This window comes from Aedes aegypti, chromosome 2, assembly GCF_002204515.2.
Source record: "Aedes aegypti strain LVP_AGWG chromosome 2, AaegL5.0 Primary Assembly, whole genome shotgun sequence".
Taxonomy (NCBI): domain Eukaryota; kingdom Metazoa; phylum Arthropoda; class Insecta; order Diptera; family Culicidae; genus Aedes; species Aedes aegypti.
Genome location: NC_035108.1, coordinates 65,470,573 through 65,496,439, shown reverse-complemented (window position 1 = coordinate 65,496,439; position 25,867 = coordinate 65,470,573). Strand labels below are relative to the sequence as shown.

Here is a 25,867-nt window from a genome sequence, read left to right as displayed (position 1 = left end):
GCACTGCCCAGCAGCAAGCGTCAAGGTCAAAGGATCAAAAAGAATTAACCGATCACGCCACTTTTTCACTTACTAGACCGACGCGCGACATGTTTGATCCTGCCTTCGTCGCTCGCCCCCGTAGGAGCAAGAGTCAAGGTCGAAAGATCAAACAGAACTCCTGAAGAAATCTATGCTGTTTTTCGTAGATAAAGTTCCAGTGCATCAGGAGAAACTCTGTGACGTTTCTTCTTATAATTCATGAGGAAAATGTATGATATTCTTAAAAAATCCGGTGGTAATGAAATAAAATTCCGAAGATTTACTATCCAAATGCACTTCTTCTCATCGAGAAAAAAAAACTCATTGGATTTTCATACTACACTTTGCAAACGAAATGCGAAAACGCTAAACATCATTTGTATAGCGAGAAAATTCCGTTAAACTCTAATATGTTGCTTATTTTGTGATAGATAGGCCACCTTTTTACGCTAGCTATAAAAATGCAGGGGATGATTTGGCCTTTGACATTCCTTGTCTACCAATTTTATAGTTTAGTCTTAGTAAACCATGTTTTTTCGATTGTTGATTGAAGTGTCAATAATTTTCACGGGATCTGTTTTGCATCTGCGGTATTTTTATTTTTTGTTAAGCTACATACCTAATTTTTCACAGACCTAATATTTTTCATTTTACGCATCGACATGAGAAAAACGTATGGCCCAGTGATGCATTTCAAACTGAACGCGAGCCAAAAATGAACTGAACGCGTTCTAATTGAATTCATATCACGCACAATGTATGGAACCTTAGGTATTCCTTGACATCTTTTGCAAGTCTTTCTGCTTTTATACATGTTCTAAATCTCCCATGAAAAGAATTTTCCTTTCGCGTTCATTTTTCGGCTCCCTTGGGTTCAAAATTTTGAACTGATCAATGTGCAAGCCTACTTGATCCCTCGTTCAAAAATTTGAACTGGAACGCAAACTGAACGCGAATGTAACACTATGCCATACTATGGCCAAGTAACAATTAAAAGAGATGAAGATAAAGAGATAGATTTTTGAGAAAACAGCATTTTATATGATTAGAAAATACAACCAAACCCGGCTCGGCCTTGGGCTTGGCCGGTGTATATTTGATAAGCTCCAATAAACCTCATAAGCCTCACGAAAAAATGGGAAATTTAAACTTATATCCCATGCAAATTATCAATCGTCTACAGGTTGTGGTCCTAGATGTTCTTTGACGATCTCAGATGTTTTCGACAATGACAGTTTTCAATTTCTGAAATGAAAGACTTATTTTTCGACGTACCTCTGTATCAACAAACAAAAATTTCAAACTCGCAAAGTTTGCTTCGATTAAACTATAAAAATATTATAGTGCCGGCAAGAAATGTCAGGAAGGGGTGAATCAAAGATTATAGCAAGCTAGCGCAAAAAGCTGGATTTCATCTGCCACTTACAGACTTCTTCAGTATGTTCAGCATCTGGACCCTCGGCATTTACATTAGATTGGAGACAAAGACTAAGATTCTGTTTATTTAGTTTGCTAGCACAACCCAACTAACAATTTTAACGCTATAAGCCAAGATTATTTGCTTTGTGCTGTATAACAGTTGAATTGAAGCAGCGAACGCAGCAAAAAATGAAAGCTGTCAAAAATTGAACGATTAGCGTCAATACAGCTGTAACGCAAACGTTTTGCAGCTACAAATATTAGCTGAATAAATTTCATCAGTTATCGCTTTTGCTGCTTTCACTAAGCTGTAACTCAACACCTTAAAGGATAGCAACCTAATGATGTGGAATAAAACTCGCCATCATCAATCCGGCTGCTTCTATACAATATGATTTGTTATGCTGCTCAATATATATTTAAGAAGCGCTTTGTCATTAGTTATACAGCGAGCATACAGCAGTATGCTGTAAAACAACAATTTGTGGCGCATCTACTCAGCTTGTTGGATGTAAACATTGCGTTTGACGTTTCGCACCCTTTTACAGCCTGATGAAGTGGTGTAAGCGTGGCTATGGCATCTTTTACGATCATTATGAAATATTGTGCGAACCGTTTTCGATGTAGAACAAAACGGTGTGTTTTCTTTACCTTTCGATATAGACTGTGGTGGCAACAAGGACAGCGTCGAGACTTGTGGATGCAGAGATCGTGAGTTCGATTCCAAGCGGTGGCAGGTTACGTTGGGAACATTAAATTCAGATACTTATGATATGAATTCCGGAAGCTGTGAAACAGCTTGAAAATAATATTTAATCGATAATACAGCGAAGCTGTATAATAATTATTCAACAGTTGCAAAATGGTTGAGAAAGCGCCTTCCGAAGATGTTACACAGCTACTTGTCGTATAACTATCGAGATAAAGCAATGATCGATATGAATAAGAGCTGCCAACACAGCTTAAAAGTAGCTGAGTAGATTCGCCAGATTTGTTGGTAAAAGGATCGCATAGAAGCTTTCGTTCGTATGTACAGCGCGTTTACTCAGCATAAAGCCGTATAAAGAAGGCCTAGAGAATGTTTACATTTGCACTAAATGTTAGTTGGGAAAGTCAAATCAATCGATTAACAGTAGAAAACCGAAAAAATTTTACGCAGGTCGCTCAGAAATTTAAAAAAATGTGTACACATTTCAAAAATTTCTGATCGCTTCAAGTTCTGTCTGTAACGTGTTGTAACGGTTGGATATGTGAACCGATTGAATTATATTACAATTAAAATTAATACATGTTCCATGCTCAAATGGTTACTGCAAGTGTAAAACAGTTCTAACTATTAATTCAAATGATATATGGGTTGGTGTTTTGATTTAATCTGGGAAATTTGTTGGAAAAAAGTACCCTTAATCAATGAGCTCTCCCGAGAGATCCAACTCATTAGAGATCTGCTTCGCAAATCTCACGCTTGAGATTTTCATGCGAAATCACTCATTCACATTTAAAATGATTCAGACGCGCCAAAAACTCATAAAACTCAATGTTGTTGATTACATCAGAAAGGATTGTTATAATATAATTCTACCAGACTAACACGAAATCATGACTTTGTGCGTGGAAATATGATTCAATTAATCAAACAGATGAGCCAAATCATCCATGATTTCATGAATGCTTAATCGTGAGTTGAGAGAATTTGAGTTTTCCACAACACTTGTTACCCGATGTGTAAGAAATTTTCATATATTCCGCCCTCTTATGATGGAAAACTTGACTACACACTACTTGGAGAGCATAAGCATTAGCCAGGCTATGTCTTTGTTGAAGAGCACCTATAGTCTGACATCGCTAGTTATTTAATATGTTGCTGAAAATTAATTGATTTCTTGAGTTAAACAAAACAGTACGGAACCAAATAATATTCTTGGATTCTTCATGTTTGCATATTTATTCATTATTTCATATTTGCAAATGTTGATCAAATAATTAAATTCTTTTCCTCTGAATAGGAAACGTATGAAAATTGACCTAGTATCACCCCTTCGAGTGGTTGACATTGGGCCAAACAAACTAGAATTGATACGCAATAAGAACGAATCAAGAGAATCGTGTTCCATTAAAGTTTTCTAGAGCTTTCTACTAACAGTTGATACGATGGACATGAATGTTAGATTTCAAAATAATATTTATTCACCTAAAAACGAGATTTTCTATAAAATCTTAAAAAGGAAATTTATAAAGGCGATCTATTTTTAATGGTAGTTGTAGATAACTTCAAGGAATACTACAGTAAAGTTCAATTTAAATATTCCCAATACTTGCTGAGACATTTCAGATCAGGATTTGGCCCAATGCCACCCCCGACTTTTAAATTTAGGCTAAACGTCATATTTCTTAAAAATGTGACTGAGCACCTTTCAATTCAAAAACAAGATTAAAAAAAAATCAAGTGGTTTAATTTTTTTTACACATATCACATCCAAAATCCACAACAGCTAGAATTTTGGTTCTCCTACGGTACTCGAGCAAAGCCAGTGGAAGGCGGCCGGAGAGCAGAAGCGCACAGAATCGTTTCGAACCATTTGTCGCACCACAACGCCCGCTCTCTGATATGGTTTGGGTTGGTTCGGTACAATAGATTCTCACTGACACTCTCTCGGTCGGAAGTCCCACATTCGGTCGTTTGAGTGACTGATGGGAGTCGGTTATTTATGGCACTCAGTGAGTTGTGCGGATACCACTACATGCCCGTTCAATGCATCTACCGAAGTGAGAGTGGGTTGGGAAATGAGTTACTATTGTCCCATTCCATACGAAAACTAGTGGTGGTATGGAGAAGAAGAGATGAAATGTGACGTTTGAAAGATACCGTAAACTTATGCAAATATTTAGTAGTGGCAATGGTTGTAATCTAGTTGTAGTTATCACCACACACACGTTGTCACAATTTAATATCCAAGCAGATCATATTCGTAAATAAGCTTAGTTGGAGTGTAATCTCAATAATGAAATTTTGTGAAAATTAAGGTTATAAGCTACCTACTTTAATTAATTCGCATCGGTTTGACAGAGGCTTCATTCAATACATTTACAAGAATCATGTGTAAAATCGTGAATTGAGAGTAAGAATTAGAAACTGCAGGCAATGTTGACAGACATGTAGAATACCTAGTTCGAGTCACATACAAGAGCATTGTGAAAACTAAACGGAAATCTTAATCAATGTCTTCATATGTTACATGTGTATATTTTGTGTTAACAAATACATGACTCTCTGAACTATAAACAGCTAACATGTTGTTATCAGCACCATAAAAACGCTCTTTGTTAAAATTTTCCATCGAACCGGATTTGTTCAGCATTTAACACTTAGGATACAACAACGCCGATACGGCATTGAAGACGCAATGCAATGGAGGAGGTAAACATCTTTAGCCCCTTTACCAGAGCAAATATTTGTTGTTTTCGGTGAGCCGGTGCTACTTTTATTTATATCTTCATGTGGAAGCTCCCGGTGATTCTCGTCTATCATAATCACAATTATCACAATTGTGCGGTACAATTCATGTTCCCTTTAAACGAGATTTTTTTTATCTAATTCAAACATCAAATAGTGCCAACTGTGCATATCTATTCTTCCAGATTAGAATTGGATTAGAGTTGCTTTTGAATTGGTCCACATGGATGAACTTTGAGATTCATTTGGATTGATTTTAGACAGGCATTGCAGAATTAGCTCTCATTTGAAAATAAAGCACAATCAAAGCAAGCGAATAAAAACACCACATTTGAATCGGTTCATGATCAGCCATATTTCGCAAGTTGTAACAAGATTGATAACCGCAGCAACGAATAAAAGCACCAAAGAAAAAGCGATGATAAAACTCATATTTCTCGCTTATTCTGGGGTAGATGTCTTGTTTTATAGCACTGTTAAAAATAATGAAGATTACACGTCATGTATACTTCATTTAAGCCATGTAAACATGACGTCATGTAAATATAAGTCTGAAAACATGTAAAAATGTGTTATATGTCATGTAATCACTCAGGATCCTGCTGGATTACATAACATATAATTAAAGTTTACATGATATATCATGTAAATATCCATGATATTCCACGCTCCAATTATGTGCATTATATGTCTCAGAAATTTACACGTTTCATTCGAACTGTGAGGTTATGATAGACATTCCCAAAACTTTCGATAGCAATACTGCGCCCCAAAGCCAGAAAATAATAAAATCATAATGAAAATCATGATTGTTACAGAGAGCGATGAGTGAGAGTAATAACTCTTGTCAAAATCCAACCCCTGATTCGTCTTATGGTAACTAGAACATTTTTTACTCTTTGTAATCCATAACAATAATTCGGTTGTTTTTACAATTTATATAATCAAACAATAATTGCGGGATTCATCCGATTGCATTTGGTTTACACTTCACTGGCAACACTCCACCATCCCATAGCACATGTTTCCACCCGCCGAACAGTTGAATGAATGTTGACGACAATTTTCCACCCAAACGCTATCGCGGAATGCACTTTCCAGCATTCGGTGGGCGCCAGCGCATGTCACTCTTCATTCTCACAAACTGCCTTCACCGACCAATTCCGGTGCAGACGACGTTCGGTCGGATGAGTCTCGCTTCGAACATCGACGGGATCGGACGCACTGTTTCCTACTCTCGGGTTTCCCATACGAAAAGCGCGCAGTTTTTCCGTATTCGTGTGCTATCCTTGCTTATTCTATCGTCGTCGGTACGTTTTCGCTTTTACGTGGCACTCAGAGCCTGAGTGAACGCTTGGTCGCCTGTAGGAACTAAAGTTCGTAAGTCTTCTCTCAGCCGTTGGTCTATCGGCACGGTGCACATAGGAGTAACTGGATCAAATTTCTGGCTATAAGTTTAAGTATATTTAAGGGGATTTTTATGTATTTTATATTTGTTTTGCGTATCGTGTACAGTCAACTTGCGTTCGTTGCACTAAACCTGTACCCCACCTAATGAAAGACTTTCACTAATCGGGCTGAGTTTTTGGCTGTCAATTCAGGGCTGCCAACATTGATAAATCGAGTTTAATGTCGAAAAGTGACGTTTGTTTTCGTTTTAAGTGGGCTATAGCCCACCTAACGGGAGCCCAATTAAAACGAAACTCACCTAAAGAAAGTGCAACGAACGGAATTCGACTGTACTAGTCGCAGTCTTGTGCAGACGGCCTTACAGTTTCCTAATTTAACTGGTCGATAAACCGGACTAGACAATATTTTGGCGTTCTAAAAATACGTTAAGAACGTCATCAGTTGTAATTTTTTCGATGCTATTTTGATACAGATATATCATCAAATAGATAAGCTTCATTATTACAGCAAATTATGTAAATATTCTGATATTTCAAATATCTGAAGTACGTGTTTCAGTTTGAACACCGACCAATTAGTTGTTCGAGATGTTTCGATAAATCTGTCGATTCCTGGTAAACTCCTAAGATATGTAGGGCGTCCTATGGATTCATAGCAGGATACTGTAGATATTAAGAGGAATTCAAAATGTTCACACTAAGCTCTTACGGTGAATTTCACCGTAATCTCAACAGCTGAACAGTTCGGTGAAATTAGAATTTTACGGATTCCTGGGAATTTTTACCGAATACAGTGAAAATTTACCGTACTCCGTTAATTTATTTTACCGACCCGTTCAGCTGTTGAGATTTCACAGGAATCCGTAAAATAATTTAAGTGTGTTCATAGCAAAACCCTGAAGATTGTGAATACGTTCCCAGTAAATTTTTGGGACAGCCAAAAGTATCCTAGGAAGTTTTTATAGACTGTTGAGATTCCCCATCAGAGACTCGAGAATGTTCAACAATATGGCAGCTGAATCTAAAAAGACTAAGCGAAAGTCTCGAGATTCCTAGCGAGTTCCTAAACTTTTGTAAACTCCTTTCGGTATCGTAACTAAGAATTCTAATTTCATGTGGTTGGATTGTATCTTGATATAGGTTTCAACTTCAAAACCTCAAATCAAGCTCAACTTTCAAACTAAGATGATAATAAGGTGGTTTGTGTATTCGACAAAATTACGGGCCGCATTTACAAATCATGAGCAGTGAATGAAATTATCGTGGAAATGAGACGAAAGGACACTCAAAACGACGAAACAAGAGCAGAAAAGAGGGAAGCCAACTTCTCGTTGCTGGTGATAATATCAATTCGCTGCCGCAAATCTCGTGAGAGCTTGGGCGCTAGTTGTGATTATCGTCGTGACCGATAATTTCACTCCCTAGTCAAGAGGACCTTATGCTCGATTTTGAAGAAAACTTCGATTGTTGTGAAATTTTCGACTTTGTTATCAAGCATAAAATTTTCAAGAGCACAAATCTGGAGAACTAATCCACTATGGTCTGGCTTCATATAAAGGGGCGGCCAAAACTACCAAACACTATTTTGAGACTTTGTGTGTTTATTATCATTTTAAAATATACCTCATGTTTTATATTATTATGGTCCTTTATTGAAATTGAACTATCTTAATTTTTATGACGTAAAATTGGCTGAAGTAAATTTAAAAATGTTTTATTCAAATAAAGTACAAAATTCATTTTTTAGGAATGCAATATTTCCCCAAAATTGCGCACTGCCTGAAAGCTAATGGTTTTATCGAGCATGAAGATTGAAAAAAAAATATTTCGTGGAAGTGTTAGTACCGTCGATAGGGGTGACAATGGGTCTAGGGGGTGAGATTGGGTCAAAACGGAAAAATATGATTTATGAAATATTTCAGCTAATAACGCTGATATTACTAAAATTAATAATTCATATGTTAGAGAACATATTATTACGCGTAATTCATCACAATATACATTTTTAGAAATAGTAGTTTTTGTATACTATATCAGTAAACTTGTACGTTGAAACTAGATAAAATTTATAACATTAAATTTCTCCTGTGCAAAGTATCACGCATTTACTTTAACCTCTATCGTTATATTAGTAGAAGGTTAAAAGTCTTTTCATTACACTTCACACGTTTTTTCCGGAATCTGTTTGATTTTTCCACAAAAATTTATTTTTTTTCGGTACGGTGTCTTAAACATCAAAAATGGAGGTGAGATTGGGTCAAGCAAAAACGATAGTAAATGAGATTGCAAGTCCACTTTTTCGACATTTTACGGTGCCGGGTGCTCTCTTTTTTCATTAAGATGTGTTTATTCTTTCTAAATACAGCATCTCTGGAACATCAAACACGTCTACTAGAGTATTCCGTGCATTGAATAATAATGCATCGTATTTTGACAACTTCTCAAACCAGCAACTGTGTTTCGTGCGCAGCAACATCGTAAAATTTTATCAAATGGATTTTTTTTTTAATTTCATTATTTAGCAGTGTTTTCATATTATAAAAACATCTCACGGAAGTACAAATGAGTTGGAACACTGAAATACTGGAATTATGACGTCAACATCTGCCTGAAATGTATTGATCGTGGAATGTAGCACCGACATTTAACTATTTGCGAAGGTTTAAAATAATTACTGTGTCAGTACACCTTTGGAGAAACTGAATAGGCTTTATGGCAATGGGGATGAGACTTTGAAGACAGTTTGAGGGGAAAAAACAAGAAAATTTATGTAAACTTGACGTTAAATGTTGAGGTTACATATTTTTTCTCATAGTTCTTCAATTTTTTAGTATAATCGTTCTTTTAAGTGGGTTTAGCATACCTGTGAAACATCTTAGATATCTTTTCATCTTGTTTGCATCGTATTTCATCAATATTTTTCAGCTGTGAATGGTTTTGCAATCATATTCTCAAAAACATGTTATTTCAATTACAGTGACCCAATGTCACCCCCTCTATGGGGTCAGATTGGGTCATTTTTCAATCACTTGTGGTGCCGCTGTAAATAAATATTTTTCTTTAATTGTTTGAACAGTTGTTAAGGCACCATTAAAGTACATACACACCAAATTTGAAGTTTATTGGAGTTGAATTGCGATAGTTATTCAATAAATAAATCGTGCATATCCCTTTTTGACCCATTCTCACCCTCAACGACGGTACTGTTCAATATTACAATATAGTAATTTTGATGATTTTGAACATGAAAACAACACTTATCGCGCCATGTTGCTGTAATTTCAAACATTGCACATAAAAAAGGATCCCTAGTTTTTTGCAGAAATTTGCTGATTTTCAAGTTAGAGCTATTTGAATAATTCAATATTTTATATATATTTTATTTTATATATATTTTGACGATATTTTTCATACAAAGTTTATTCAAAAGATATTTATTCACTATTTATACACGTTTTGATTAAAGTCGGTCACACAAACAAAATTTCTGTTTTCAGCCAAGTTTAATTGCATTTCCAATAAAAAAAAAGTAAAAAGTGGTGACCAATCGAAAAAATATTCTGCTCAAATGGGTGTTTAGTTCTCCAGGTTTGTTCTTGAAAATTTGAAGTTTGGCTGCGATTTATCTTCACTTTAAATACTAGCAAGCTGCATATGCGCCTTAAATGCTACTAAAATGCAGGTTTAGGCCCGATAAAGGGCTGCTTAAATGTTAGGCCTTCAGAAATTTCGTATCCTGCTGTCAAATATGATAACGCCCAGATCGTAACGTCTGCTTTGCAGCAAAACAAAAAATATCTCTTTCTCTCTTTCCCTTCTTTCATCTTTCGTACCTCTCTTTTTCTACTCCGAATATAACAAACCAAGCCATGGCTATAATTTTCAAAAATACAAATTTGGAAAACAAAACAACCAATCGCGATGAAAATTTGATCGATTGGTTGCGGACAATCGGTCGAATTTTCATTGAGGACCCCTGGTTTGTTCTCTAGATTTGTGCTCTTAAAAATTTAGAGGTGGTTTTAGTTCATCTTCACGTTATGATATTTTTGAAGTTATGGTGGATGACCAAACACAGTTTTTACGAATCTTATACACTCGGTATAAAAATCTCTATCATTGTTGAACATTCCTGTACCTCGGATAATTTTACAATAACGTCAACATTTCAGCTTAAATTTTGTAATTGGATTAATAATATTCTGTCGGAGTAAATTTTCTTCTACATTTTCTGTGTTACAGTTACAGCTGAGTTTCCTTGAAATACTTACGGAAAACAATTATTTAAGCTAAATAAACCCAAATTTCCCGGACAGAATATTTTGGAATATTCAGGGTGAGGAAGTTTTGTCGGGATAATTATCCTAGTCGAAAATCATGCTAAGGAATGTGGTACTTTGATATTTATCAAAGTTTTGATACCGTATTCCTAGAAATAATTTCTGGATACGCCACTACATCATATAAATAATACAACGATAATATTTAAGTTCTTTTATCGCAAATTCTATTTTTTCTTCTAGTGATTCGATTATTCGGAGGATTCGATTATCCAGAGTGAAAAAAATTCAATACTATGGATAATCGAGTCCGACCTGAATTTCACTAAACTGGAAAATTATAATATTCGAAACTCAAACTTATAAATAATTGAAGACCTCTAATTTTGAGCAAAAATTGCATAGGGTGCAGAGCTACTTTGGCACTAAAACTTTGCAATAAGAAGTACATCATTACAACGCATATTGTGGCCAAATAATAGATCAGTAGCTTTCTAGAAACCTCACTGCCGAAGGGAAAATTGCCAACAATAGGATCTGGCTCCCTCAATTTATTTTGGTAATATTTTCAAAATTATCAATTTTTCCTAAAAAATGTTATTTTACAGACTTTTGTGTCTTATTTCTGTCACCATTTCACCACATTCAAGTTACGATGGAAATTCCAAGTCAATCGGAGACCTAGAAGCTGAAATCTAAGCCACAAAATTTAACCATTTTGTATGGAAATGGCCAATGCGTACTTTTCTCTGTCCAGTGCCGAATTGTCACTGTTTAAACTTAAAATAAAAAAGCTTGCCCAACCAAACAAGACAAATCATTCTGGATTAGTATCAAAAGCTTAAAATAAAATAAAAACTAAAGGTTTCAAAAATAAATTTTCTTGAGTACAAATCTGGACAACCCAACATCCGTTTGAGTTGAAACCTAACGGCTAGTCAACAACAACACGAACAATCGATCAAGTTTTCAGTTTATACTTATATTTGGTTCTCCTGATTTATGTTTTTCACAATTTCAGGTTTGGTTTTGATTCATCTTTGCCTTAATGAGAAATTGACCAACCTTACTTAACCATTTCCGTATGGATAATAAAGTCGATTGAAGCATGTAAAAAGTCCAGAATTCAATCAGCGTGGTGATGAAGAACAGGTGCTAAGGGTCAACAATTTATTTAAAAAAAAGTGCTCCGCGAGCCTGAAAGGCTGAAAATCCCTGATGTTTACTATAATTTCTACAAATAAGAAAGTTAGTTACACTATTCCTATGGAATTGTAAACCACCTCGATACTCGATACTTTTTATCTCGATATTGAGTTAAAGAACCATAGAAAAGTTGGTTTTCATGGCTACCTCGATGGTCCCTTGGATCGCATTTGCACTGATTCTGTGTTCTGTTTCCAACTCAATGGTTCCTTCAATATCGAATTATGGAGAGTTGACTGTACAACCCCTTCATAATCACCTTGTACGAAAACAAACATCAATATTATTGGCAAATGCAGCAGACAGTTTCATTGTGCTCATATAACGCTGATTAAAGAACATTTCAGTCGAAACTTTTAAGTGATAGTTATGTGCAAGTTTGAAACTTATATGAGGAAAAAATTGACAGGAGATTTGAATATGGAAAAAAATAGTAATATAGCGGATAATTTTACAGCAAAAGCGATAAACTTGGAGTTACATACCATTTAAAGTGCTTAATTTTGCGTCAAAATTTTGTTATCCATTATGTAAAAATTGCGTATAGTCTCGGATCGTGACTGTTTAGACAACTTCATCATCGGATAACAGATGAGGTAAGGTATCTGTACCAGTTATTGATTGAATCGTTTGTTTTATCTAAGTTATAGCTTAACTACATGTTAAAACCGTTTTTCATTGTTAAAGTTGTAAATAAAACTATTGGTTCAAATAAGGCAAAATATTTTTTTAAAATTGATGAAACTTTTAAGGTTCGCGCGTATTACTTGGAATGCTTATAATGTTTCTTTCTACTAAAAACTCTTTTGCAGATGATGTATTCTATAAATTCTGTATTTTGATGCATAAATTCTAATCAATGCTATCTGTAGACGTTCTCCAATCCAGTTCAAACAGCAATGATGCCAAATAATAATTTGACTTACTGAACAACTTTGACGAAGACGCCATCTGTCTATATGGTTATGATCCTGAAATATCCGCAAAACAAAAGTTTCATGCGTCTATCTGGTGTCCAAATCTACGGTTATACGTGTATATAATATAAGGTTATACGTGTTGAATTTTGGCCAAGAAATTGGTCCCGTTACTCCTACGTGCAGCAACGAGAACGCGTGCGAAGTGAAAAGCGAAAAAGGAAAAGCGTCGGGAGGAATGTTGACGTTCGGTCGGATGCTGTTTTCTCTTTGATCTCATCTCGCTTCGTCACTGTCACCGACCGCACATCTCACTTTCGCCTACTCTATATGTATACGACGGACGGACGGGTGGTTTTTTTTTAGGTGTGTTTGTGCGAGACGCGCGTATATTTTCCTTCGGCGTGAAGCGCAGCAACCCACAAGAGCTGGGAAATTTATCTACAGACACCAGAACAGAGCCTGCTATGATGCGTCGTTGGGTGGTATTTGTTGTGTGCTAAAAGAGTGTTGTCTTCTCTCGACAGCCGTCAGTCAGTCAGGAGACAGTGACGAGATTTCAAGCGTTGAAGCGATGAGCCAAGTGTAAATATACAACACCAGAAACCATCATCACTAGATCCCGGAGTTTGTATCCTTCCTCGGTTTTGGGGCGCGGATTCCTTCTGGGTGGCGTTGTGTGTTGAATGTAGTGTTCCTCTCTCTCGGTGTGTGAGTCAATTTTTCTTCCAAGATTGCAGCTCACGGTCCACTGTTGATGCCAATCAATCAATTTTTCACTAGACTGGAAATCTTGACTGAAATTTCGACGTTTTAGTTTGGTGTGTTTACTAACTCCAGGACTGTTCTCTGTCCTTTGCAGGTGAATCAGAGGTGCCATGGATTATTTAAAAATGATCAGATTAGGGTTGCTGTGATCGAAGTGATTATTTAGTGATAGAGCGTGATTGTGGAAAGGAAAATCTGACAGATTTATTAAACATCACCAAAGTGAAGAACGAAATTGACGCAGTGCTGTGAAATATCGTCGGACGTGCAGCCTACTGCTTTAGACGACCAGGAACGCCTCTCCAACGGTAAGTGTTCAATTGTTCGGTAAATCACTTGATCCATCAACCAACGAACACAGCAAATCAAAGCGCGTACCACTGTCACCGACAGCCGCCATTTATGCAATTAAATTTTATTTGTTTTCCTCCTGGATGATGAACATCCTCCACCTTGCCATGTTTGCTCACGCTCGCAAACTCACCCACTCAGGAATTCCTTGATATGGTTTGGTTATCTATACACATGCACTGGAGCGATGTGCGTAACACGTTGTCGGTAGGCAAACACAATCGGCGTGTCATTACGGAAGGGATAACTCATTTTTAGGAAGTGAAGGATGAGAGGGTGGTTCCTGGGGGCATGGAGGATGTTTAGAGTAGATTCCGCGAAAAGTGAAACGGGACAACCCACGAGGGGGGAGCTTGGGAGATGGAGTGCGGTGGTCGGTTGAATTCATTCATGTTTTAGCAGCAGTGTTCATGTTTTTATCACACTACGGTTCTATAGGTGATCGGTGGAAAAATCTTGTTTATATATTTATTTCGTCAATCAAAAGTAGACTACATGTTGACACTTAAATATTTACACAGTCAATTCTCCCTAACTTGAAGGTACCATCCAGTTAGGGGAGTATCGAATTAAAGAACACTAAACCAGTGCAAATGCGATCCAAAGGACCATCAAGGTAGCCATTAAATCCGACTTTTACTGTGGTTCTCCAGCTTGATATCGAGTTACGAATAAATGAGTAAGAGAGAGTAGACTGTAATTTCATATCTTAAAGAGTTAAATTGTATCTATGGAATTAGAGGAGAAAATTATGCATAATAGTTTTACTATAATTGATCTATCTATCTATAAATAATAAAAATGAAATGGAATGTAAAATAGTAGAATCAATACGATGCGAATGAAGCCATAGAGAATTCGTGTCGTTTTTTTGATGTTAGAATATCTATGAGCATGCATATTGATAAATAAGATGGAAGAGGGAAAGAAATCCAGTCTAATTCACCAAAAGAATACAAAAAAAAACTTTTGAACTGATTCAAGATGTTATTCATGCGTCTCTAGTAAAGGACTCCATACAATACTGCAATGTTCTAACATAGACCTTGCGTAACCAAAGCGTTTGGTTAAACCGAGCATATTTGTTGATTTGTGTTGGTTGTCGATAAATGTGAGCTTTGAGTCTAAAATTCTACCTTAATCTCTGATCCTATCGCATTTTTCCACGATTTGATTTCCTAAAGTGAAAATTGTGTCTTATATATTTCACTTTCCGCTAAAAGTCGTTAATTTACGTTTTTTAACATTTAACTGGAGTAGGATTTGACTACACCATTCATCGAAATCATATATTTCACTCAGATAGATGTCAATGTCATTGGCATGCTTGAGCCTATATAAGAATATGTACATGCTTAAGAATGTAGGAAATATCGTTTGCATGTTATGAAAAGCGGAGGTCCTGGTAAAGAGCCTTGATAATAAAAGTTGTTATTCAATCAAAGAAAAAAAATATCAAACTCAGTTCAAGTATTCTTAATAAGAAAATTGATATTTGGTCGTCTTAAGCCTATGGGCATCAAGAACAACACTACCAAAAAAGACTATTCTGTCATTATATGCGAGAATTTCTTAGTTCCATGTTAATTTAATTGATTTGCGAGAGGCATGAAACAAATTTATGTTATATCGAGTGCTGCTATGATAAGGAGAAATGCAAGAAAGCGGAAAACATTCCAAGTTATTTCTTGAATATTACTGCATGAGATTCGTCTTTTCCTCCATCAAAGGAAATTTGTAATTTTCACAAATCCAATCAAATTGATTTCGATATCTGGCTTTTGAACATATTTCGAAAGCATTGGTTTTCAAAAATTCAATCAATTTATATGGGGCTGTCCATCAATTACGGAAGACAATTTTGGAAGTTTTTTGTCCCCCATCCCCATAGTAAGATTTGTAAGGCGCTTATTAAATCTCAAACCCCTCCTTCTCCCATAAACCTATAGGTAATTGATGGATGACCCCTGTCCAGAAAAAGCAAGTCCGATGGAAGTTTTTGTTAGTTTTTATAGAATATCCTAGAGTTTTGTTGTCTTTGAAGAATATCCTACAACCCACTTATTGCTGGACTACACTTTTACTGGTACTTAAATATTTCTGCTCTGCTCTTCCCTGATCCTAGTGAGTGACAATGTTTTCGAGATCAAAAAGGAAAGAGGACGGAAACCAACCTAAAGAAGTCTCTAAGAGAATTTGCTTCTAGCATTTCATCCAGGGTTTTCTATAGTAATTCTTGAAAATATTCCAAAAATGTTGTAGATTTTCGATCAAAAGTTTTGCTTTAAAAACACTCGAACATACTTCACAAAAATTTAAAGAAACTGAATATGATGAAGAATAGATTTTATAGAATACATTAAGGATTTCTGTGGGAATATTCAAAAAATTGCACAAATCATTCGTCTAAGAATTCTATTAAAGACTCCACCACAATTTTCTCAACAGATACTTCCAAGAATATCCCTTTTTATATTCCTTATGGTGAAACCAATTCAGGCTAAATCTGCTAAGAACTGTTCCAGGGACACCCCCAAACGTTTTTTTTTTTTTTTCAAGTGTCAGTATAAGTTTTCTCAAGTACCTTCCAAAATGTATCCATCAGTTGTCTTGAGATATACTCAGTGTGTTACTTAAGTCATTACTTTTGGTATTTCTTTTAAGATTCTGTCATGAATTTCTTCAGAAATTCTTAAACTGATCTCTATTTTACGGATTTTTTTTAGATTTTCAATTCAATGTGTCGAACATTTCTCCAAACTTTTGTCCGGAGAAACATCCGAGAATACCCTTAATCTTCCTAATGCATTAGGAAAATATCACATGTGTTATTCCTAATAAAATTGTCCAAAAAATGATCCCAACGCACTGAGAGGGTTTAAGAATTTATTTAAGGTTGCCTCTTGAATACATCCAGAAGTAACAGTGGCAACTACTTCAAAAATTCAGATGCTTCTTTCAGATTAACAAAACATTTCAAAATAAAAATCAAACAATCTTTGGAGGGATTTCTGGATGATTTCGTAATATGATTCGGAAATGTATAACATATTTTCTTAAGAAATTGCTTCACTGTTTAAAAAAATACCGATAAGTGTGGATAAAACTCCTAGATGAAATAAAGACAAAATACTTGTGAAAATATTTTCAAATGGACAAACTACTGCGGGAATTCTTCTATTTTAAGGCCTAGTGTAACTCCTGGATGAATCCGAACAGGTACGACTAAAAAAATAAGGGACATACCTCGGAAATCACCTTTTAACTTTTTGAAGCGAATGATAAAGAATATTCTTGATGAAATATCTAGATAAATTGCTGGAAAAGAACACATGTAGTAATTCTTATAGGAGTTTAAGAAAAAATGATTGGAAGAAATCCGTGCCTGCTGAAAAGCTTGGAAGTTTCTCTAGTGAAAATTCAGATTGATTTCCGCAAAGATTATTGTAGGAATACTTAATAAATCTTCTGAAGACTTCCTAATAGAATTCTCGCTGTCCAACAATAAGAGATTCTCTTCTTTCTCGTTCTCTGACGATTATAACATTGCAATACTAAAGCAGTTCTTGGCTAACGTTACATACAAAATACGCAACAGAAGAGATTCATGTGCCTCAGATTTTAATTGAAAAGAAAATAAACGAAGAGAGACTCTCAATGTTAACTGGGTCCTTTTGAATAGCCTCGCGAGAACTTTTAAATGCATTATCAATTTATTTTTTAGATTTTCTTTCAAAATGTTGAGGTTTTCTTATTTTCCGTGGAGAAATGAATGAACGATTGTAATAAAATTCATTGTATGTCGTGTGTTTTTTACCCATGACTCGCGGAAGTTTTCATTCAGTTGATGAAAAAGATATGAAAAATATCATAAAGTAAAATTAATTGATTTTCTGAAGGAATCTCTACAAGACAGTTAAATTGCATTCCAATCTCGAGGAGAAAATTTACAAGTATGGATTTTTGTGATGAGTTCTAGAGGGCATGATTTATGTTTTGACAGAATCTCAGAAACACTCGAAGGAACAGTTTAAAAAATATATCATACACGCAAACAAATTTTGTTGTATAATCTACCGAATCCATGGTAGAATTAAGAACTGCACCAACGATTTTCAACCGACTACAAAAATCTGTTAATTTTACTATAATCTGGTAAAAATCACTGAGCAGTGCAGTAAATTTGACTATGTCCATAGTAGCATCCACTACAAAGCATTGTATTTCAATCCGTGACACCCATCGTACAACACAGTGCGGTCAAAAGTGTGATGCTAAACTTCTCAAATCAATAATGTTTCTAGTCAAAAATACTACAACTCTGGTTAAATCAACAGAAGAAATTTTCTTGTGTAGTGATGTTGACTATGTTTTGGTAGAGTTAACAGATTAATGTAGTCGGTTGAAAATCGTTGGTGCAGTTCTTAATTTTACCATGGATTCAGTAGTTTCTACAATAAAATTCATTTCAGTGTAAATTACTCAAGATATTGGATGAAAGTTGTTTCTTGTTGTATAAAATATTGAAGTGATTTTTGAAACAATAATTCCTTGGGAAATCATGATTGTCGTGCCTGGAAAAGTTCGAGAGTGAAAATTTCTGAAGCAATTTCTTTAAGAGCGTATAAATATGTAGATGTCATTTCTGGCATTGATAGACAAAAGAATTGTTTTATGTATTCGAACCCTCTAAGCAAAATCGCAAAAAAAGAGAGAATCAATAAAAGTAGATTTGAGTATTGCTCTTTCTATTTCCTCCTTAATTGCATATCTTTTGACAGATATGCATATTCCGACTTCCACTTGCAATTTTTTTCAGTGTCAGATCAAGGCCCGCTCCACTCGGCGTTAGATTGGGTACTACTTCTTGTACTGCATTTGGTCCCTTAGTACTGCAAAAGGTATCCAAGTTCGACAGATTACAGTATATTTTTCACGGCATTCTAGATTTTGCTTTATTTTCTAATGTGCCATAAAATTTTGGACAACTGCAAAGGACATGGATGTCTTTATTTCGTCTTTGGTCAGATACTTAGTGAACTTTTGCTCCATTGCTCTATGGTCCAGAAATTAGGTTTTCGCGGAAAGATGCATTTTGAGCTTTAGAATGAAACATTAGACGAAAATGGTCTTCTTCAAAGTTGTTTGTTTTAGTAAGGCCTTTTGTTTAGTGTTATTGGAAATTAGGGTGGTCCACATTTTCATAGAGAGTAGTGTTTGATCCTTCGACCTTGATGCTTGCTCCTGCGGGGGCGGGCGACGAGGGCAGGATCGAACATGCCGCGCGTCGTTCACGTAGGGAAATAAAGAAGCGCCGCGGATCGTTAGTAGTGTTTGATCTATTGATCACGCCACTTGCTCTTGCGGGAACGAGTGACGAACACTTGTTGGGCGCGTACATGCGAGTATCGAATAATATCGCGAATCCGGTTAGGGGTGAATATATCATGGATCGCATCACCGAACATTGGTGACTCGCAGATCTCTACCTTATCCCACTAACCCAATATCCTTTCCATGACAACCGTGGAGATGCAGAGGTGATCTCGGTCTCTAGTAACAACGGTAGTCACACTAACATTCCTTCCCTTCCCCAATGACCGTAAGGAAGCTGGCGCCGTTATTGACTTTTAAATTTCGAGCTCTAGATTTGTGCACATTGAGAATGGTAAGCTAATAACAAGCCCCATTCATTAAATCTCTGTGCAACTTCGATCGTTCTGGTCAATCACGGAGTAGCAACTACGAATTGTACGGTTATCTTTGCTCATGCTCATGCTCATTAGAGGGGTTCACATTTTCATAGAAATGGTCTATGTAACACTTTTGGAGCATTGGAAAATACGTAAATTGGTAAAAGAAGGAACTCGCTATCTCTTTTCGTTTATGAGTTATTGTAGTTTTTCTGATAAAAAAAACTCGCCTGCTTTGATTTTTTATATCTGATCTGATTCGGGCAAACATAAAAAAATATATTTTGACGCATTCACAAGACAAAATATTATCAAAAAAAATTACAGATGTGTTTTTTTTTTGTAACTCTAATAAAATGCCTTAAAAAACGAAGAAGTTTTATCAGAAAAACTTTAATAACTTTTGCATTAAAACAGATATCTTGCGTTTTTAAAAGTCGTTAATAGACTACTAATACAAACAACATTATATAAGACCGTTTTTGTCTAATGTTTTATTCTAAAGCTCAAAATACGCCTTTCCGCGTAAAATTGGTTTCTGGACCACCGTGCATTGGTAGGGTAAAAGCTCGTTCCTGAAAACTTATTTTAAAACTGTTACGAATAAAAATTGTTCAACATTATTACATATTAGGCCATTTTTTTTAATTGTTGATATTAATTTATAATTTAATATCATTAAGTGATAATCTTGATTTCTGTGAATTTGAATTTATTATTTTTTGATACAGGATATTGCAAAACTCAAAAGTATACTGATGATTGGACCATTATATATGACAGCTATGGTGCGTTTGTCGTATAGTTCTGAATTTATGAATCAAAATTGGCATTCCTTACCTAAATAAAAAAATGAAATCATTTTTTCTTCTTTTTACAGGATTGAATCATTTTTCAAAAGTCGATAGTTGAGAGCTTTACTGGTTGCGCCTCGAGACAGCTGGGATGTACAAAAAGATGAAACGACTTTAGGTCAAAAGGCTTTATGCCAAACGACTTTATGCCAAATGACCTACTACCGTCCGGAAGGTATATGGAATGATAGGAGTGACGTCACATGTTTACAATCAAATTTGTTGTTTATACCAGTAAAAGCCTGCTTTGTTAATTTTGTATGTCGTGGGCACGATCTTAGGATGAATTTTAGAATCTGAGCTGGATCTTCTTTTAATATTTTGATTTGTTAGAATCAGCAATTTTCTGCCTTAATTTTTTTTTGGTATAACTTCAATGCCCATAAAAGCATAACTGTCCCATATTGATTTTCGAACCAACACCTTTTCTCATTGCAACGTTCATGTTTCAATATATTCTTTATAATGCATACTAAAATTAATGCACTTTGTTTGAAAATGTTGTTAAAAAATATGAAGTTGGTGTAGTCCCATATTGAAAAATAAAGGCATAACAGTCTCTATATGAACTTTGATCCTCAATAGCAACTGCAAAACTTGAATTATGTTCAAGTTTATATTTTTTGATTATCAATAGTAACAAAATGAGTAATCTGTGTGGTTATGCTGATTGAATATGACATACGGAAATGTACTAGAAAATTATGAAAATTTGTATGAGACGACAAACTTCAAACTTTGAATGCTATTTTCTCAATGCCTACTTTTGCCACATGGGACAGTTATGCCTTTATGGGCAGTTCAGTTCGGTTTACTATTTTTTAAGAAAGTTTTGCTGATCGTCAGCAACGTTTTTCTTAAATTAAGCAAATCGTTCTGAAAATTTCAACTCGCAGTTTAGTGGGTAGAGGGGGATGTAAAGGAGAAAATATTTTGTTTTAAATTGCAAAATTGTAACATGCATCTCAAAAAACCTTCGTTATAAGACATCAATTTGATATCGGGATTCTACCCCATTACTCCCTATCCCATTACACCGAAGGCCATCAATCCGAATTCCCAAATGTACTTTATGTATAACCCCGAATGAATAACTACTTAGAATGATATTGTCCTGCAATAATGAAATTCTGTATAACGGTATCCGGGGTTATGGGTCGTTTAGGGATATGGAATTTGGAGTTATGACATTTGGGTTGATGACATTCAGGGTATTGGAGTAGAATCCATGAACAAGCACTACGACCGATTTAACTGGTTTTCCCATAGTAATTCCTAAATATACTATGGACGGCTTAAGTTAAGTTTGGAACCCGCTTGTTAGCTTTTCAAGATGAATTTCAGGAAAATATGACTTACTATTGCACTGAATAGCAACGCAAAAAGCGCAAGAGTCGGAGTCTGTTTGCAACATACTTGTGTTATATCGAAATTATTTGTTGCAAAATACGCAAAAGAAAAAAATGAAAACAAAAATATGAACGAGAATCGAACCAGCAATTTGTTTGAAAGGTTGCTGAAAACATTTGCAAACTATTTGCAAGGGACATTTGCAGCAAATCTAGTCGTTTCAAAAATGTTGAACGTCAAACAAGGAGTGAAATGCATGTTCATTGGAACGGCAATGAAACTTTATGAGCCTTGATATTGATATGCAACTGAACTAGAACCAGATAAGTTACAGATGCTTTTATTGACACGCGATTGAAACCATTTTTGCAAAGCATTTCTTTGGAAGATGTTTCGCGTGCTACTTGGGTTATGTTCTCGACTGACAAAACTACTTCATCCAATGAATGGTTGGTGCATATTGAGTACAAATGAACTAATTTAGGTTAGCAATTTAATTCACTATTTTAAGGTGATGATGCATCGAAGCAAACCTCAAATTTTCAAGAGCACAAATCTAGAGAACTAAACAGCCGTTCAATTCAACTTAAAAAGAAGTCTGGTTCTCTAGATGTGTGCTCTTGAAAACTTGAGGTTTGCCTTCGAAGCATCTTCACCTTAAGTTGTAAATCATGTTATATCCACTTTGGCAATTACTGGTAAAAAGAGTGTATGAGGTCCGAATTATGGCGATATTCTGGAGATGGTTAGCTTACAATTCTTGTCCAGTGAAATTAAAGAAGCGAAGGGTGACTTCCATTACGAAACGGTTTGGTAAAGCATTATCATCTAGTTCTGTGCTGAATTACTAGTATTCTTCAATCAAGCGTTCGATAATATCCGCAAGCGGCAGCTGTTAATTTTATGGCAAAGAGAGTAGTTTCAGCGATACTCAATTTTGAATTATCACTTATTTTTCCTCGAAATAAATTGACTTAATATCAGTTTAAAACAATATTTCTGGTAAATTTTATAAACAATCACTTCATTGCTTATTAGCGTTACTAATCGCATTGGATGGCAATTGAGTTCATTTCGTGCAAATAACCGATAGTCCATAATTGGTACACTTTTATGGCGAATTCCAGGAATAGTATTGTCATAATTAATACAATGACAACGATTTTGAAATCCAATTTTTAGTTAGTAATCAATTAAATACTAACACTGTTTATTTCGTCAGCTTTGCAAAGCTTCAAACTAGTAATCAACATCAAAAAGTCAGGCTTACCTTTTACGTGGTTAAAATCTAATTTTATCCATGCTGTTGACGTATTGCATCCATAATTCGAAAAAAAATGAAATCGAGGTCCCATCAAAATGAAAAAAAAGATTAAAAAAGCTGTTATGGAGATTAATGTTTGCGTAGAATAACATATCCTTAAAATATGCAAAAGTAGAGAATTTTGAAATTCGTTTAAACGTTGACCTATCGCTTTAAATGATTCCTGGAATTAAAATATTGATGATGTACAAATTTACAGAATTAGAGCCATTTCCAGATTGTGTCCGGTATTGGGAGCGATCTTTTATAATTAGCCAATTAAGTACTAGTATACATCATCAATATATAATGTCAAAATTCATATTTATATTTTCAAATCTATTTTTGTACGCTGTTATAATGATAATATTTATCATAAATGGCTAACAATCACGTAAAACCAATATACAGTGGACTCTCTACATCTCGATGTTCTATGTTTCGATACCTTTATGTCGATGATTTTTTTAGTCCCTGCATTCTGCATACATGTTCCCTCCTCGTTTCTCGATATCTCTATATCTCGATTTGATTTTCATTTCAGATTTCTCCGTATGTCAGTATACACTCTACCAAAGATTACTAGACTAGATTTTAGGGATTCAAAAGAATTTGCAAAGACAAAATGACGTCTGTTTGTTTATAATTTTCCTGGTAACGGAGTGATTTTCAATCTAGTATTCATTGAAAATTTATTTTATGTCCCGATCTCTCCCTACCTCGATGGTCCATTCGATATCGAGATGTCGAGAGTTAACTGTATTTTGAATTATGAATTTATTGGCTCAAGTGTTCGGTACTGGGGGATCTCCCCCTACAATTTGTAAAGAATGTTTTCATAGAGACACTTCTAATATCATAAACACGAAACTAAAAATCAAAGTTTGTTAGAAAAAAAGAAGAATGAGGTTTTATTTATGAGAAAATAATTTGTGATACCTTGAGCATCAAAGTATTTCGTATTACCTCGAATTTCTGAATCAACATCGTGGACAATATATTCAATCCGTTTTGCAGACTTCTTGTCTACGCATCGCACCGTGTACGTATAAAGTCAAGAATCAGACCTCACCAAAGCGTACACGAAACTGAAAAGCACCCATAACGTATAGGGGAAGGGGTGGTAAAATGAACACCTTAAGGAAATCATCTTGTTTCTGATAGAAAAACGAGGAATTTGTATAGTTCAACCGCACAACATCAAAAATAGGGATGTAATCTATAGTAGCTACATAGATTCAGACTAAAATAGCTAAATTTTCACATATTTTCATCGCTACCAAAAAGCGATGCAAATGTTCATTTTACCTGCACTATGTGGGTAAAACGAACAGCGGTTGGTGGTAAAATGAACACCATGCAAAAAACGTGAGCAAAACAAATATTTCTGAAAATTTTCATTGCTCTACCAAAAATACACCCAATAATGATTGTAACCCATTCAAAAAGAATTCTAAAGGTATCTGCCATGACATCATATCATAACGATATTCACCTCACTGAAAAACCCCAAGTCTTCCGAGCTAAAAGTTACGTCAGTTCTAATTTTCAAACGTGGTTTTCTAAAATCTTAGTTTTTGTTGACATTTTCACTTCAATTGACCTCCGTATCAATTCGAACACTCAGGTTTATGCTCTAAATCGTCCATGCATCATAAATATTCATCGAAATTTGTTTTTACTCGATAAAAGGCACAGTGTTCATTTTACCACCCCTGTTCATTTTACCACCACTTCCCCTAGTACAGAGATTAGAAGGCGGTGGCGTGAAGATAAACCCATCGATCGGGGACTGAATCCCTCCAAATACAAAAGCTCACTCAGCTGGGAGGAGCACGGGGGACGAGCAAAAAAGAGTGCACAACCCCACAGAAAACCCAGCTGCGATAAGCGGTCGTTCCTTGAAAAGCAAACAATCCATGTCTAGTAACGTACTACGACGAAGGCCATCATTCTTCTGCTGAAGAAGTAGAAGAGGATATTTTCTTCTGCCCGAGGAAGTGCGGAGAAGTGTGTCTGCCTTTTTGATGTTTTTCTGCCTAACAGAGAAGGTGACTTTTCACAATATACGTCAACCCACCTGAGCCTCCATTCCTTTTGGCAAACGTCGAACGCCAAAGGACGCTGATTATAGAGCATTTCCAGCGCAAATCGCAAATTGTGTGGGCTTCATTTCTAATCTTACATAGATTTATTACACATTTTTCTCTCAGTGTATTTTTTTAATATAAGGGTTTAGAAGCTAAGGGGTGTAAGTGACAAAAATCTGCTTCGAAAAAAAAAACGAGTTTAAAGTATATTCAGCAATTTTGCATTCCATATAAATTATATGGGGATCAAAAACAAGTCAATCTTCTACGAACTATGTTCTTTTGCTATATGTATGTATGTATGTATGTAGGTAGCCACCATCCTAGCTTGAGTCTTGCTCTGCATGCGGTTCCACTTAACAGTACAGTCAATTTCCATTTTCAATCTGAATTCAACATACCATTGTATGAAGGGCCAGAATAGTGTGGCGGACCCGTAAGCTGAGACACTTACGCGAAACCCGCTGGAAATAGTAAATCTCCTTCCAATAATATGATCCAACGGAAAGTATAATGAAATTTGCAATACCTGTCAAGTTATCCACGGGATGGTTTGGTATACGAAGGACGCGTCGAATCCATTACAACTGTTGGGATAGAAGAACCCATCTACAACGATGTTACGGTTACTTCAACCCTTGACTCCGGCTGGCACTCCACTCCATTGTCAAGCTGTAACTTCATGAATCGTTGAATGAAAGATGATAAATACATAATAATAGATTGTTCCAACAAGCCTGAAAAAAATACGA

The 25,867-nt window shown here is 35.5% G+C and overlaps 1 protein-coding gene across 5 annotated transcripts in view; it reads left to right on the top strand.

Annotated features, from left to right (window-relative positions):
- Window positions 1–25,867, top strand: part of LOC5564628 (homeobox protein PKNOX1) — a 293,860-nt gene that overhangs the window by 38,051 nt on the left and 229,942 nt on the right. Inside the window, exons 1-2 of one of the 5 annotated variants that reach the window (XM_021841085.1) lie at window positions 13,098–13,333; window positions 13,569–13,782. The exons of 1 other annotated variant lie outside the window; for it this stretch is intronic. The gene's annotated coding sequence lies outside the window, so the exon portion shown is untranslated. Of the gene's footprint in view, window positions 1–13,097; window positions 13,418–13,568; window positions 13,783–25,867 lie in introns of those variants that run through there. 3 more of the 5 variants (XM_021841083.1, XM_021841084.1, XM_021841082.1) reach the window with 3 other exon arrangements.